Source organism: Ornithodoros turicata, chromosome 2 (genome assembly GCF_037126465.1).
Source record: "Ornithodoros turicata isolate Travis chromosome 2, ASM3712646v1, whole genome shotgun sequence".
NCBI classification, from domain to species: domain Eukaryota; kingdom Metazoa; phylum Arthropoda; class Arachnida; order Ixodida; family Argasidae; genus Ornithodoros; species Ornithodoros turicata.
This window is the reverse complement of record NC_088202.1, coordinates 143,428,534-143,441,539: the sequence shown is the minus strand read 5'-3', so window position 1 is coordinate 143,441,539 and position 13,006 is coordinate 143,428,534. Positions and strand designations below refer to the sequence as shown.

Below are 13,006 nucleotides of genomic sequence, written 5' to 3'. Positions count from 1 at the left end.
ACTTTTTCCAGCTCCTTTGCCACGGCAAAAGGGGAGATTTTTGTCAGTGATTTTCCGCCTTCATTTGACTGAATGACAAGAAACTTGGGGAACCAGGGACCTGGGGTATGGTCAAGAAAATTCTGCGTAAGCGTTTCGGTGCGGCTCCTTTTCAGGTGCCGATCAGTTTTTTTTTAGTTTTCGTTATCCATATATTTTGGTTTTGCATTCAGTGCAGTAGGTGTGTCGGCCACCACCGACCCCAACCAAGGGAACGAGCTCTGCACACTAACACATCCTTCTACACTATACCCAAGTGCAGCATCAACGGAGATTGAAAGAACTGCCCAAGGTTGACCCTTGCCGCCAAAGAAGGTGAGTAAGGAAAATACAGGAAGGAAGAGTGGATTAAGGGAGAAAGTAAGGAAAATAGGAGATGGCGACTAGCTGAATAGTCCTGGCCGGGCCTTCCAGGTCTACCCGTCTATGGGAAGCAGGGGCCAAAGCAGTGTGTTGTTTTCCCGGAGGGGCCCCGAAGGGTCCAAACCAACCTCCGAGTCCACTCAACTGCCAGGATCCCCCTTTCCCCAGACACGGGAAAGCCACGCACAGCTATACGTGCGGGTCTCCCTGCTGCGGCGACCCAACCGTGAATGCAGGAGGGGGCTACAGCGGCTGGTGCCGGGTGATGGGGGCACCAATTTTCCCGACGCCGGGGATTTTTTATGTTTTGTGCAGTATTTTCCATAATTATTTCCATTAGCAGTGAATGCGAACTGGTATTTTCAGGGATCACCCGCCATGGCTGCACCTTTCCTCTTGTTTCTTTTTTCACTAGTTTCTTCGTATAATTTCCTATTCTTCATGGGCTCTACAGTAAGTATATAGTGTTATACGGCTAATAGAAATTAAGTAACTAATTAGGAGCAATACAAAACATCCAAAGTTGAGCATGACGACTGTCAACCACATCCCGTTGGTCTCACCATCGTATGATTCCCTTTTGTTTTTAAACCTTTCCTCAGGCTAATTGAAACACCCTTGTACACATAGGCAGACACGTGACAGGATGATGATGATGATGATGATTGGGAGTTTAATGGCGCATTGACAACAAAGATCATAAACACGTGACAGGAACATGGCACATATATATACTCGTCAGCAATTACTTCCTCCGTTGGGTTTTGCCAGCTAGGTCGTAAGGCGTAATGTAAGTATGTAACACGTCATAGTTTTTATAGCTACCCCTTTTGTTGCATTGTGGAAGCAAAATGTAACGAACGAAACGCGTAAAAAACAGGCTGTAGTTCTGAAGGTGCAATAAAGAGTCTCAACGCAGCTGTTCTGAGTTATTACACGTGTCATTCCTACTGTTCCAACTCACTCCGATACTCATTTTCTCAAGAGCTGTAGAAGAAGAGTAACATCCACTCTACTACATCGTGAGGTAAGTAGTATATATTTCGATTCGACTGGATTAGAGCAGACTGGAAAACAAAATATGCAGAGTCAACAACAGATGTGACCGTAATGAGGATTTGATATTTCATGGCGCACAGACAACTAGGGTGATAGCGCGCCGAAGCTGCAGTGTGGTTATATAATATATATAATTATTATATTATATATATTATATATATATATATATATAACATAAATATAGCAGGAAGGGGTGGAAAACAGGAGGTTTTGTATGCGTCCTACGGCGACTTCATGGGGGACTGTATCAGCATATGCGTCTGGTGATGACGATGATGATGATTCAGGTTTTCGTGGCGCATAAGCGACGAAGGCCATAGTGCGCCAAGACAGTAAGCGAGTAAAAGTATAGCGATTCAGTTAAGATAAAATTGGACGTAACGAAGGACGTAAAAACGAAATTTAAAAGCTACAATACATTTGAAAGACCAACGTCTTGAAAGAAGTTAAAAACTTGTTCAAACGGTAGAAGAGCCTCATCCCCCAGCCAGAGGGATGGGTGTAGAGGTGTATAGTATGTTTAGAGCTCGTGAAAATGGTGAAGTCGGTGCAGATGGAGGCGTGCCTATCTCACGTTTCATAGCGTATAATTTGTTGCTTGTCTGTTGGTCCCAAAAGCTCTGCCAGTGTCTGTTGATGACATGCTTTTTTAAACATAGCCTGAGATCTTCTGATGGAATGTCCAGCTGAGCAGCAGCTGCTCAATTGGCCTTTTCATTTCCGGGCATCCCAATATGGCTGGGTACCCAGCAGAAAAATCACCGATAAGCACTGTTAGCGATAGTACTTCCGCGATGGACAATGGGGTCTTTTGTGCAATGAATGCCACAGATAGTCCGTAAGGAACTCAAAGAATCTCTGTATACGACTGATGATTTGATACGACGTTGTAAGGTATAATTGAGGGCTAAAATTATGGCATACACTTCTGCTGTGACTCAACACCAATCATCTGCAACCTAAACTATAACGGGCAATACTCACGCACAAGCGCTTTGCCAAAGCCGAACACCATTTATCAGTAAGCGTGACGTCACGCGCGGCTCGATACGTTGAATGTCGCCAGCTTTCTCATTCGAAACTACTTCGTGGCGACATACTCAATCGATGAAAATCAAACTCGTAGCTAGAAGTGTCAGTTTGCAACTAAATGCTATTGACGTTCAAGTCAGTTTATTATACAAACGGTACTAGCTTCGGCTGAACCTGAACTGCCTCTGCACTTTTCCGTGTGAGTATGGCACGTACGAAGAATAGGATGAGAAAAAAATTTCTACGCTCTACCTACTTCGATGACATTGCAGAAAAACGCTGCCAGATATGGGACTTTGATGAAGATGATGATGATGATCAGTGTTTTTCTGGCGCATCGCAAGATGAGAGAGGTCAATGAACACGGGGTAGCACACAACACAATTGATATTTATTTCATATTTAAAATGATGTGGCTTCATTGATGTAATGAATTCATGATAATGATGATTCGAGTGTTTCTTCTTTTTTTCTTTTTTTGTTGCGCAATGATAACAAACGTGCCACAACTGATCATGGAATTGATTTTAATTGAAACACTCAGACACTCTGGCAGTCAGCATCATCAAAAAGCGAGGTGACAGCCTCCTGGGTAGTCCAGTCGGTAGCGTGTTGACTTGCCGAGCTCCCGGCTTGGAAGTGGGTTTGAACCGTGGGTTCCGAAACCCGTCCGAGGACGGTGGCGATGCTGGGGAGGTAAACATTATGCTTCCAGCACCGTTTTTCATGGCATAACAGCGCTAAGACCAGGACGAACACAAGACACACACAACGTCGGTGTCGTGTTCGTCCTGTTTTTTTTTTTAAGTTATGAAAGTCTGTCAGCAACAAGCCCAAAAGGGATGTTTTAGTTTCCATCACCGTGTGTCGTAGATTTCCGGCGCACGGCAAAAGGACCCCTGGTGGCCCAATACATTTCTGCACTCCATCGACCCAAAAATGCAATACGTCCCTCCCCCAAACATCACGAGGAGGGAGGCGTCCGTTATCCACCGTCTTCGGTTAAGCGTGGCTCGAACGCCAACACGGCTCTTCCAACTCAACACGCTTGACACCCCTACATGTGCAGGCTGCTCTACCGAGGGCACCACTTCCCACCTACTCCTCCACTGTCGCCTGTTCGCCGCTCCCCGTGCCACTCTCATGGAGCGGCTAGCTGCCCTATGGCTCAGGGAGGTCACGCTGGCAACGCTACTGGGCCCTCTGCAACGCCCCATTCAGTGGCGCGTCGGAAGGGAACTCGTACGCTTCCTTACCGACACAGGGCTCGCGCTGAGCCTGTGACTGCGCCGCCTCTTTCGCCCTTTCCGATTTGTCTTTCTTTTTTCTTCTTTCTCTTTCTTTTTCCTTTTCTCCCTTTTCCTTTTGTAAGCGGGAATAGCAAGTCGGCTGCTGGAGCCTGGCTAACCTTTCCCCTCTTTCGTGTTTTTTGTTTTGTTTTGCAATAAACCTATATCCCCCCCCCCTGGTGGTCGAAATCATACGCAGTCGTATACCTTCGGCACGTGCAATACCATAGATGATGATGATGATGATTGGGAGTTTAATGGCGCATTGACAACAAAGATCATAAGCAATACCATAGACCATCGCCATACTATAGACCTCTTTCTCTGGGCCAGGTGGCACGAGTGAGCGGCAACGTCAGCGTCCCAAATTATGCAACACGCGGTAGTATAGCATGATGATGATGATGATGATTAAGGTTTTTCTGGCGCAGCGACTACAAAGGTCGGTAGTATAGCAGACGACGCGACACTTTCGAATACACGGTCTCGAGCTGTTCGCACTTTTGAAGAAGCACCGCTTTTTCTGTGAATTTCTTGCATTTTTTCTAGCTTTCATTGGCACCATACCGTTTGAAACACCATGCAAAACCCGCTGATGAAACGACCTACTGTTGGGACCCGTGGCCGTTTGGGCCCGAAATGGCGCTGTGCAAAGTTCACTGCAACAGCGCTTACAGCGTGCTCGTTTTTTCTTTATTTTTTTATTTTTTACTTGAAGCCCTCGTTGGGCACGCACTGTCGCTTTAAACGAAGCAGAAAAAGAACGAGAGGATCATGGGAAGGGCGCTCCTGCAGCGTATCCAAGCTGCGGCTCTTTTCTTAACGAGAGAGAAGCACATGTTAGAAAGAATCAGTTTGCTCATCTTCACTAGCTCTAATTATGATTCTTTCGGCAGTCATTGGGAACGAAAACATAAGTACGAGCAACTGCGCAAAGCAATTAAATTCGGAAGGAAAAATAGCTCCAGACTGCAACTGTTGCGAGCAATTAAAAAAAACAGGGTCTGACAGGGTCTGCATCTTAATTTATTTATTTCTTCGGCCATTTTAAGCAACGGTTCGGTCACAGGAATCCATCTCACTCGAGAAAAGACGAGGTACATTTTTACCAAACACATTTTTCCTTCTTCTATCGACTACTTCCGAATTTTAGGCGTCCCATTACCCTTTTGCTATCTTTTCCTTGTGCCTAAGTTACTTTCGAGGTTTCTGCCCCTTATCAGTTTTTTGTAAATTAATCTGAGAACTGTGTTAACTGTGTAATCTGAGAAGTATGTTAACGCGAAAAAAAAAAGTCTTCCATTTTTTGGGCACCATGGCAAACGCGTCGCAGTAACCTTGTAAGCCCGTCACGTGGCTGCACCATGTGTGTGTGTGTGCGTGTATTGTCACACTTATGTGTTTTACTTCGGAATCACCACCACCACCACCAATATCATCATCATCATCATCATCCTGGTTGGCATCACCACTACAGGAGTTTTCACGTATTGTAACTGGCGCGAGCGATGTGTAGTTGAGGGCCTCACAGAAGTCAAGCCAATTTTATTTGTTAAAACCAACCAAGAAACACTTATGGACTACTTCAGATAACACACTACTTATGTTGATGATGATGATCATGATGATTGGAATTTTTATGGCGCACAAGCAACTGAGGCCATAATGCGACAAGACAATGGTGGTTAGTGAGTTGGTAAAAGCAAAAAAAAGATTAGATAAAAATTGGCATTTCACCAAGACTGAGACTTAAAACATGATATACGAGTATGAGCAGAGCTGGCATTTAAATCTCCAATATCTTTAAAACAGTTATAAATTCTCACGATGGGCAGAAGGGTGACGAAATCTGGGTTTGTTGGTTACGAGACCATATTGCTGCAGAGCGCTTTAAAGACGAGGACTTAAGAAGGAACACAACAAATGCGCTGACTAACAACACTTTAAAGGGACTATGAAATTTCCCGAACCCCCATACTTTTTTTCGATGGAAACTGTTCTTCCCGCAGAGAAACTAATACGCCACAAATTTTTCCGGACGAAATCGCTCCACTCTGCGAGGAGCGCGCGCTGGAAATGTCTCTTCCGCGTTCCTCCTCTCCCGCGCATATTTCCCTGCCGATGGTGTAACTGTACGGACCGCACTTCGGTTCTCCGTTACGTCACGGGTGTTGCACAATGGCAAGTAATGCCGCGAGCTCGCGCTGTGGCTGCCGTCACTGCCGAAATCTGCCGATCACGCGAAAGCTGCTGTCATGGAGATTTCCACTCCCGACGAACGCATACGCGGGATCCTACGGCGCATGCTCCTGGCGGGATTCCTCGGCTCGGCAACACGTCACGATGACGTGTTGCTGAGCCGGCCGTGGTCGCGTCAAGTTGCCCGTTGTGTCTCCGCTCGGCAGCTCGCCACGGCGCGGCGCTAGCTGTCCTCCCTTCGCCGCTCCGTTTAAATTCGCTCCCGAGAAATCCACTCGCACGACGAAAGTAAAATTTCGGTTCTAGACTCAGAAAAATGTCTTCTTTCGAACGAAACGAAGAAAAAAATCGTTTCATAGTCCCTTTAATGAAACTTGTCGCATCTGTTGCTTGAACGCTCCTGGCCACCTGCTGGTTCTTCCTATTTTTACACGTGTCGAGGACTGGCGGGTAGAAAGGGGCTCATCACCCAACAACAAGGCTGGGTGCGCTACTTATGTAATGGGTATTACTGATGGCGTTTATTTCATCCTGAAACCAAATAGAATATGGTCCTCGCCTGGCGCCTCGTTCTGGTCGTTGCTATGTTGATGCCTGTGGTCATGGGATATCCCGATGTCTCCCAAGAAGCTGATACGTGTATTCCGGATGACGCTTCGGTAAGCTAAATGTTTATGTCATTGCGACCAGTCGTTGAGTATTTGTACGTAGTACGAGCTTTGTTGTCGGCGGCGGTGTTGGTAGTGATGCAAGTTTCTAGCTATGTGTGCGTTCTAGGATAGAAATCCAGCTAAGGCGTCTACGATGCGTATGAGTCTCTACCTGAATTCAAGGCACATTTGTACATGACCTTACACATGGCCTTATAATTCTGTGTATAATGCCAAACAATGGTCTACTGTCACAGTGGCCTAGCTCCCGCCTTTGCAGGCATGTGTGCTTTGCAGTTTGTCTGGTATTTCGTCATATGAGGCAGATTTCTACCGGATTTGTATGTGCACCTGTACGTATTTTGCTAACTGGAGATCTTCCTACACAGCAATATGATGATGATGATCATTCGGGTTTTTATGACGCACGGACAACTAAGGTCATAGTGCGCCAAATCTATCTACACAGCAAGAAAAAGTCTGCTTGTTTATGTAAACGTAGTCACTGAAGTCACCGTTAGTTTTCCCCTTTGAAAAAAAAAAAAACACATTGGAAACCCAAATATGCATATTATTCATTCAGAGAAACATTAATCGCTTGTTAATGATCTGAATGCCGTTAAATGGAAGACGCTGAAATGGAGTTGTAGCCCATCTGCACTGCATGCAGCATGCGTCGTCCTCTTGCGCCCTTTTTCTGTCCATATAAATGGGACAAATATAGGGACAGGCTTGAGCCACACTCTTAAAAATGAACTTCACCGCATAGCACTCTCCTAGCCAACCATCATCTCGAATGATATCGCTATCTGCCCTGATTTGTTGAAAACGGGAGGCGTACGCCATTTTTGTGACACTTATGCTGTTCATAATTGTCACAGAAAAGGCGTACGCCCCCCGTTTTCCACAAATCAGGGAAAGTAACGATATCATTCGAGATAATGTTTGGCGAGATAGGAGCGTGCTATGCGGTGAAGTTCATTTTTAAGAGTGCATAGACTGACTTTGAGATTAGACTTGAACGTTGTGATATACGTTCAGATGTCACATGCAAAATGTCACGTATCACCTACAGCCGATAACAATGAGTGGCATATGCATTCCCGTTTTCTGCTTGACGCTGATGTCCGCATGAGATAAAGATGAATGATCACTGTCTTCATGATGATGATGATGATGATTCGGTTTTCCGTGGCGCATCAGCTACTAAGGCCAAAATGATTACTGTCTTGAGATATCATAAATTTAGTTATCAAGTGCCACTGACCGTGACGTCATCGTGGAGAAAGCACATTTAATAAGATTCTATTATAATTGATAAACAATTAACTTGGCCTTTAGCTCAATTATGTTGCACGGTTGCCAACTATGTTGCCATAGGTTCATGTCGATTCGGGTTTTGCTGGCGCACGAGCGACGAAGGCCATAATGCGTCAAGACAATGGTAGGGAAGGTATAGAAGAAGGTATAGAAGAAGGTATAGAAGGTATAGGTAAAAGTATAGTGATTCAATTATGTACGCCACAGGAAAGCGCATAATAGCGTTGTTTTGGTTTGATTTGATTCGGGTTTATTGGCGCATCAGCTACAAGGGCCATGCATAGTGTGCCAAATACCACTGAAGACTAGTTAGTTAAAAAGTACATGTGCAGGACTAAAATTTAAACTACTGTTACGTTAGTATTTAAAATCACAGATCTTTTAAAAAACCCAGTATCTTTAAAAGAACCTATACACGTTCTCAAAAGGAACAAAGCTGTCATCTCCCAGCAGAAGCATTGGGTGGAGGGGCAAAAAGGTTCTATAAAAGGGAGCAAAATGATGTTGACGAAGATGTTGGTACGCTGGACACGTGATAAGGATGTGAATGATCGAAAGCTGTTCACCACAGTGGTTGCATTCCGTTGGGTCTTCTCCTCGTAGAAGAAACCCATGCGTCAAGTATGTGTGTCCCAAACGAAGGCGGGAAGATAGCACTTCATATAGCCACTCCATTTGATGCCAATACACTCATATAGTCGACTGGACATACCAGGTGAACTGGAGCCTACGTAGGGCTTGATACTGCGTAATTTATTATTGGTTTGCCGGTCCCAAGATGCTTGCCAGTCATTACTGATGCATCTTTTCAGACGTAGTTTGAGATCTTGAAATGGAATTTCGAAAGGGGTTATGTCACCTGTTAACGCAGCCGTAGCAGCATGATCAGCTCGCTCATTGCCAGGTATGCCAACATGACTGGGTACCCGTTGTTTTGGTTTCGGTCAGGACTCTTGCTTTAGATGCACCAACCCTGGAAACTAACGATGATGATTCGATTTTAATGACGCCGAAGCCGGTAGCCTCCCTCGGAGCGTCCCCCCTCCCTTTTTTGGCGAGAGGCTTCCGACGCCCTTGGGTTTAGCATATGCACTTAGCGGATGATATCGAGCTATACAGAAAATCCCATAACGGCAAAAAAAGAAAAAGAAGAAAGAAAAAGAAAAAAATCACTCCTCTTCGTGATGAATGTGAGGATCGTCGGTATTTTCCGGCACGGAAGCAACTTAGGCTATAATGTGGCAAACTCACACGTTTTGTCTCTCGTGGACAATGCTAGACAATGTACGCTCCTTATGTGTGTCTCTTCCGAATATACTTGAAACTTTCTCTTATACGCAGTGCCAGCGGCACGAGGAATGCTGCAGCAAGTTCTGCTACTTCTCCTTCTTGGACCCGGAAGTGCATTTTTGCTTGTAATGACTTCAGGCTTACGAATAAAGTATTTCGACTAAGTGCTTGTTCTCCTCTACATCGAATAAACGTGTTCGTGTCAACAATGTATTGTTTTCCTTCGTTTTCGTCTCATACAGCACATGCTTATTAATACGCCGCTATAAATCACTGTTTTCTAGAGCGTTACCCGTGGAACGTTTTTTTTTTAGCAAGTTGTGTATTGTACGTACATAATGAATTTTCCGATGACAGCTTGAACTCAATCACGCTTGTTTGTCCTCTTTTAAACCGGTAATATATTTCAGGTAAAACGCGCTCCGTGGATAGGATAAATACCTTCTTCGGTTTAATTTGAGCGACACAGAGCAACAGCGGCTGTGAGCCGAGTATGCTGACGATCCCGCTTCTTTGATGTCTTTAGCCTCTAAAGGCCGACGCGCATGCGACAGTTTTCTTGACGGTTGTCTGCTCCGTTCCGAAACCGCGATCAATGGGCCGGACCTGTTTCGCCGACGTCCCCAGGAGCAGATACTTGAGCCGAAAGACGGAAGTGACATGTCGTCTGTCTTGGCCAGTCGGCGCCTACCGGAAGCGGTCTCCGGCACAGGGGGGGGGGGGGGGGTAGCTTGCCGTTGCTAGCCGCGCTCAAGTGGACATCGTCACGACTATAGCAAAAAAAAAAAGAAAAAGAAAGAAATGAAAGGGGGAGAGGGCAGTTGAAGACTTCAAAATGATGCATAGGCAGGATGACCGGAGGCACACTGTAGATGAGAGGAGGAGTAGAGTGGTCTTTCCGCGAGGCCCGTTTCTTGAAGAAAGCGCACGGGGCCGCGAGTTTTTGAAAGTCGTTCCGCATAAGAACCTTCGGGGAAGAAGACGTCAGCCAGTATGACAGGCCTGGCGTGGGGACGATGAGTTTCCCGCATAGTATGGTATGCACGACGTTCTGTCAGGATATGCGCGATAGTCTCCGGATAGTTACAGTGACCGCTAGTGGAGTCCTCCCTGGAGCCGATCTTGAACAGTTGCCAGTTCGTGAACGCAGATCCCGTGCGTAATCGATGGAGCATTGTCTGCATAACACGGGCAGTATCTTTCGTGGGAAGAGAGGGTCGGTGATTCTGCATGATGTCCTCTATGCCAGGATGACGCACCTCTACTACACTCTAAGAAAAAAAGGAGTAAAACGGGGAGTAATTGCAGCTTCTACTCCCCTAGTCTGCAATTACTCCCCATTTTAGTCCCCTAACCCAACATTTAGTCCCGACATTTACTCCCCAGTACTGCAAATTGTCACTAAACTTTGCGAATGGTCTCCTGAATGCGACAGTCTACGTAAATATGTGCCCCTGGTCAATTTGAACGACATAAGGCTGTATAACTCAGACAACGTAGCAATTTTCCAGTCACACAGAGTAAGAAACAGATAGCGCCCAAATTGTGCCTTAGTATGGCGCAAGATTTTATATCACTCGATATATCACGGTTGACGGTTTGCTTCAAGTATTTTCATGCATGCGCACCAATTATGTACCTGGGACTCTTACAACAGCGCGTGAAATGCAGTCTTCACTCTGTGACATTCATTTACTCCTGTGCATTTACTCCCGAAAGGGACTATTTTTTGTGGCAATGCAATTACTCCCCAAAAGGAGTAAAAGTACTCCTTTTTTTCTTAGAGTGTACTCTGTTTGACGACCATGTGCCTGTCAGTGCCGGCCGGAACTGGTAAGGATGGGCTGCAGCTGTGGTGTGCTGAGGATGCTAGCTCCTGCACGGCAGTGTGCATGCGCCTTCGTGGATAGCCAATGGGCTGCGCATTAGGTTCGTGCTCCAGGAACGTTCCCTCTTAAGGGGGATCACTTAACCACCTCCATGGCGTCTTCCGGTGCACGTTCTCGGAATCATCGGATGTCGGCGGTAAACGGTGATACGATTCCAGAGGGCGGCTATGGTGTACCGCTATGTTTACTTCAAAGCAGACGACAGAGGAAAGCTCGTTAGGTGGAGCGCGCGCTCAGCGTTTGTGGCGCTCGGCTTAGCCTCGGGTAGCCTCAAAAACACCAAAATGGAGACACCATGCAGTCACTGACATATCCCAAGCAGCACAGTGTACTGAAACTCGAGTGCAATAGCTGTGGACGGATAGGTGGAAGACCTTGAACAGACTCGTGAAACTAGAGAGCATTGATATGACTCATACCGTCCACCTCTATTGGACTCGTCTTTCAGTACATTGTGCTGTTTGAAGAACCTGGGATATGTATCACGGGTTCTCCCTTGGGGTACCCTTGGTCCCCTTGGGAGACCGTTGGTACTTCCTGGGTACCTTGGTGTCTCCTTGGCACTCGGAGGCCTGCCTAACGCGCCCCATGATAGTAGCAGGCAATCAAGTTGGCGTACGGACCAACTGGGCAATACAACTGGGACAAGAGGAGCATTCCTCTTGGGCCGGATTGTGCTGCTACATTGCTGCTGCTTGCTACAGTACTGCTGCATTGCGCTGCTTGGGCCGAAGCAGTGAACGGGCCCAAGTTTGTGAACGGACTGGTTTGCGAAAGCGCCTTTATAATGCAAAGTGTAGCAACACAGCAAGCTATAATAATGTGGCGTAATTTATCGTGCACGTCCTTTTGTTTATATGTATTTATTTATATTGTCGTATGCCGTATATGCGTGCCGTACACCCCAATCTCACAGAATAGCAACTGAGCTCTCAAACAACAACCATCAGTTGAACAATAAACTGAGTGAGATTAATATAAACTCGCTCAAAGACTCGTACACAACGCTGGACCCAAAAACCTTTTGCCGCCGACGCCGCGTATCACGGTCACGAGACCATAACAACGCCGTGGAGAGCCGCCACCGAGAGCGTCTGTCCTGTCGCCCCCAGCGCCACCACAGCCTTGCACAAGGGGGCGCTCTATTTCGCATCGCCTTCCAATGCCTCCCGCTATCTCTCACCATGCTCTCCGAAGGAGCAATGACGTCATCGGCGGAATGCGACAGCAGCGGCCCCTGGTGGTGAGGCGTCGCTCGTAGCGCCCTCTAGTGGTGTACCCTACACAATGGTTAATCCTTCTATTAATCGGAGATAATCCGTCTATTGGGGGCTGCATTGGAGACAACACCCCCCCCCCCCCATCGAGCGGCAGCAGCCGCAGCAGCCCCCTCCTGCACTCACGGTTGGGTCGCCGCAGGAGGGAGACCCCCACGTATAGCTGTGCGTGGCTTTCCCGTGTCTGGGGAAAGGGGGATCCTGGCGGTTGAGTGGACCCGGAGGTTGTTTAGGACCCTTCGGGGCCCCTCCGGGAAAGCAACACACCGCTTTGGCCCCTGCTTCCCATAGTCGGGTGGTCCTGGAAGGCCCGGCCAGGATTATTCAGCTAGTCGCCATCTCTCTTTTCATCACCTTCCCTTTCTCTCCTTCTCGCTCTCCGTTTCCTCCCTTCACCTTCTTTGGCGGCTAGGGTCAACCTTGGGCAGTTCTTTCTATCTCCTAGAAACTGCACTTGGGTATCGTGCAGTGGCAAGTGCTAGCATGCGTAGCATGTTCCCTTGCTGGGGTCGATGGTGGCTGGCACACCATCTGCACTGAATGTACAACAACCTTCATGGATTCTAATCAGTTCCCCCACTTAAGACGTGATCGGCCTC

At 46.9% G+C, this 13,006-nt stretch overlaps 1 long non-coding RNA gene across 1 annotated transcript; it reads left to right on the top strand.

The window, feature by feature from the left end:
- The first annotated feature begins 1,321 nt into the window (after nt 1-1,321).
- LOC135384198 (uncharacterized) lies at nt 1,322-9,405 on the top strand. Its single transcript, XR_010420284.1, has 3 exons — nt 1,322-1,429; nt 6,527-6,640; nt 9,293-9,405. It is a non-coding gene; the product is annotated as an uncharacterized LOC135384198 (long non-coding RNA).
- The last annotated feature ends 3,601 nt before the right edge of the window (nt 9,406-13,006 follow it).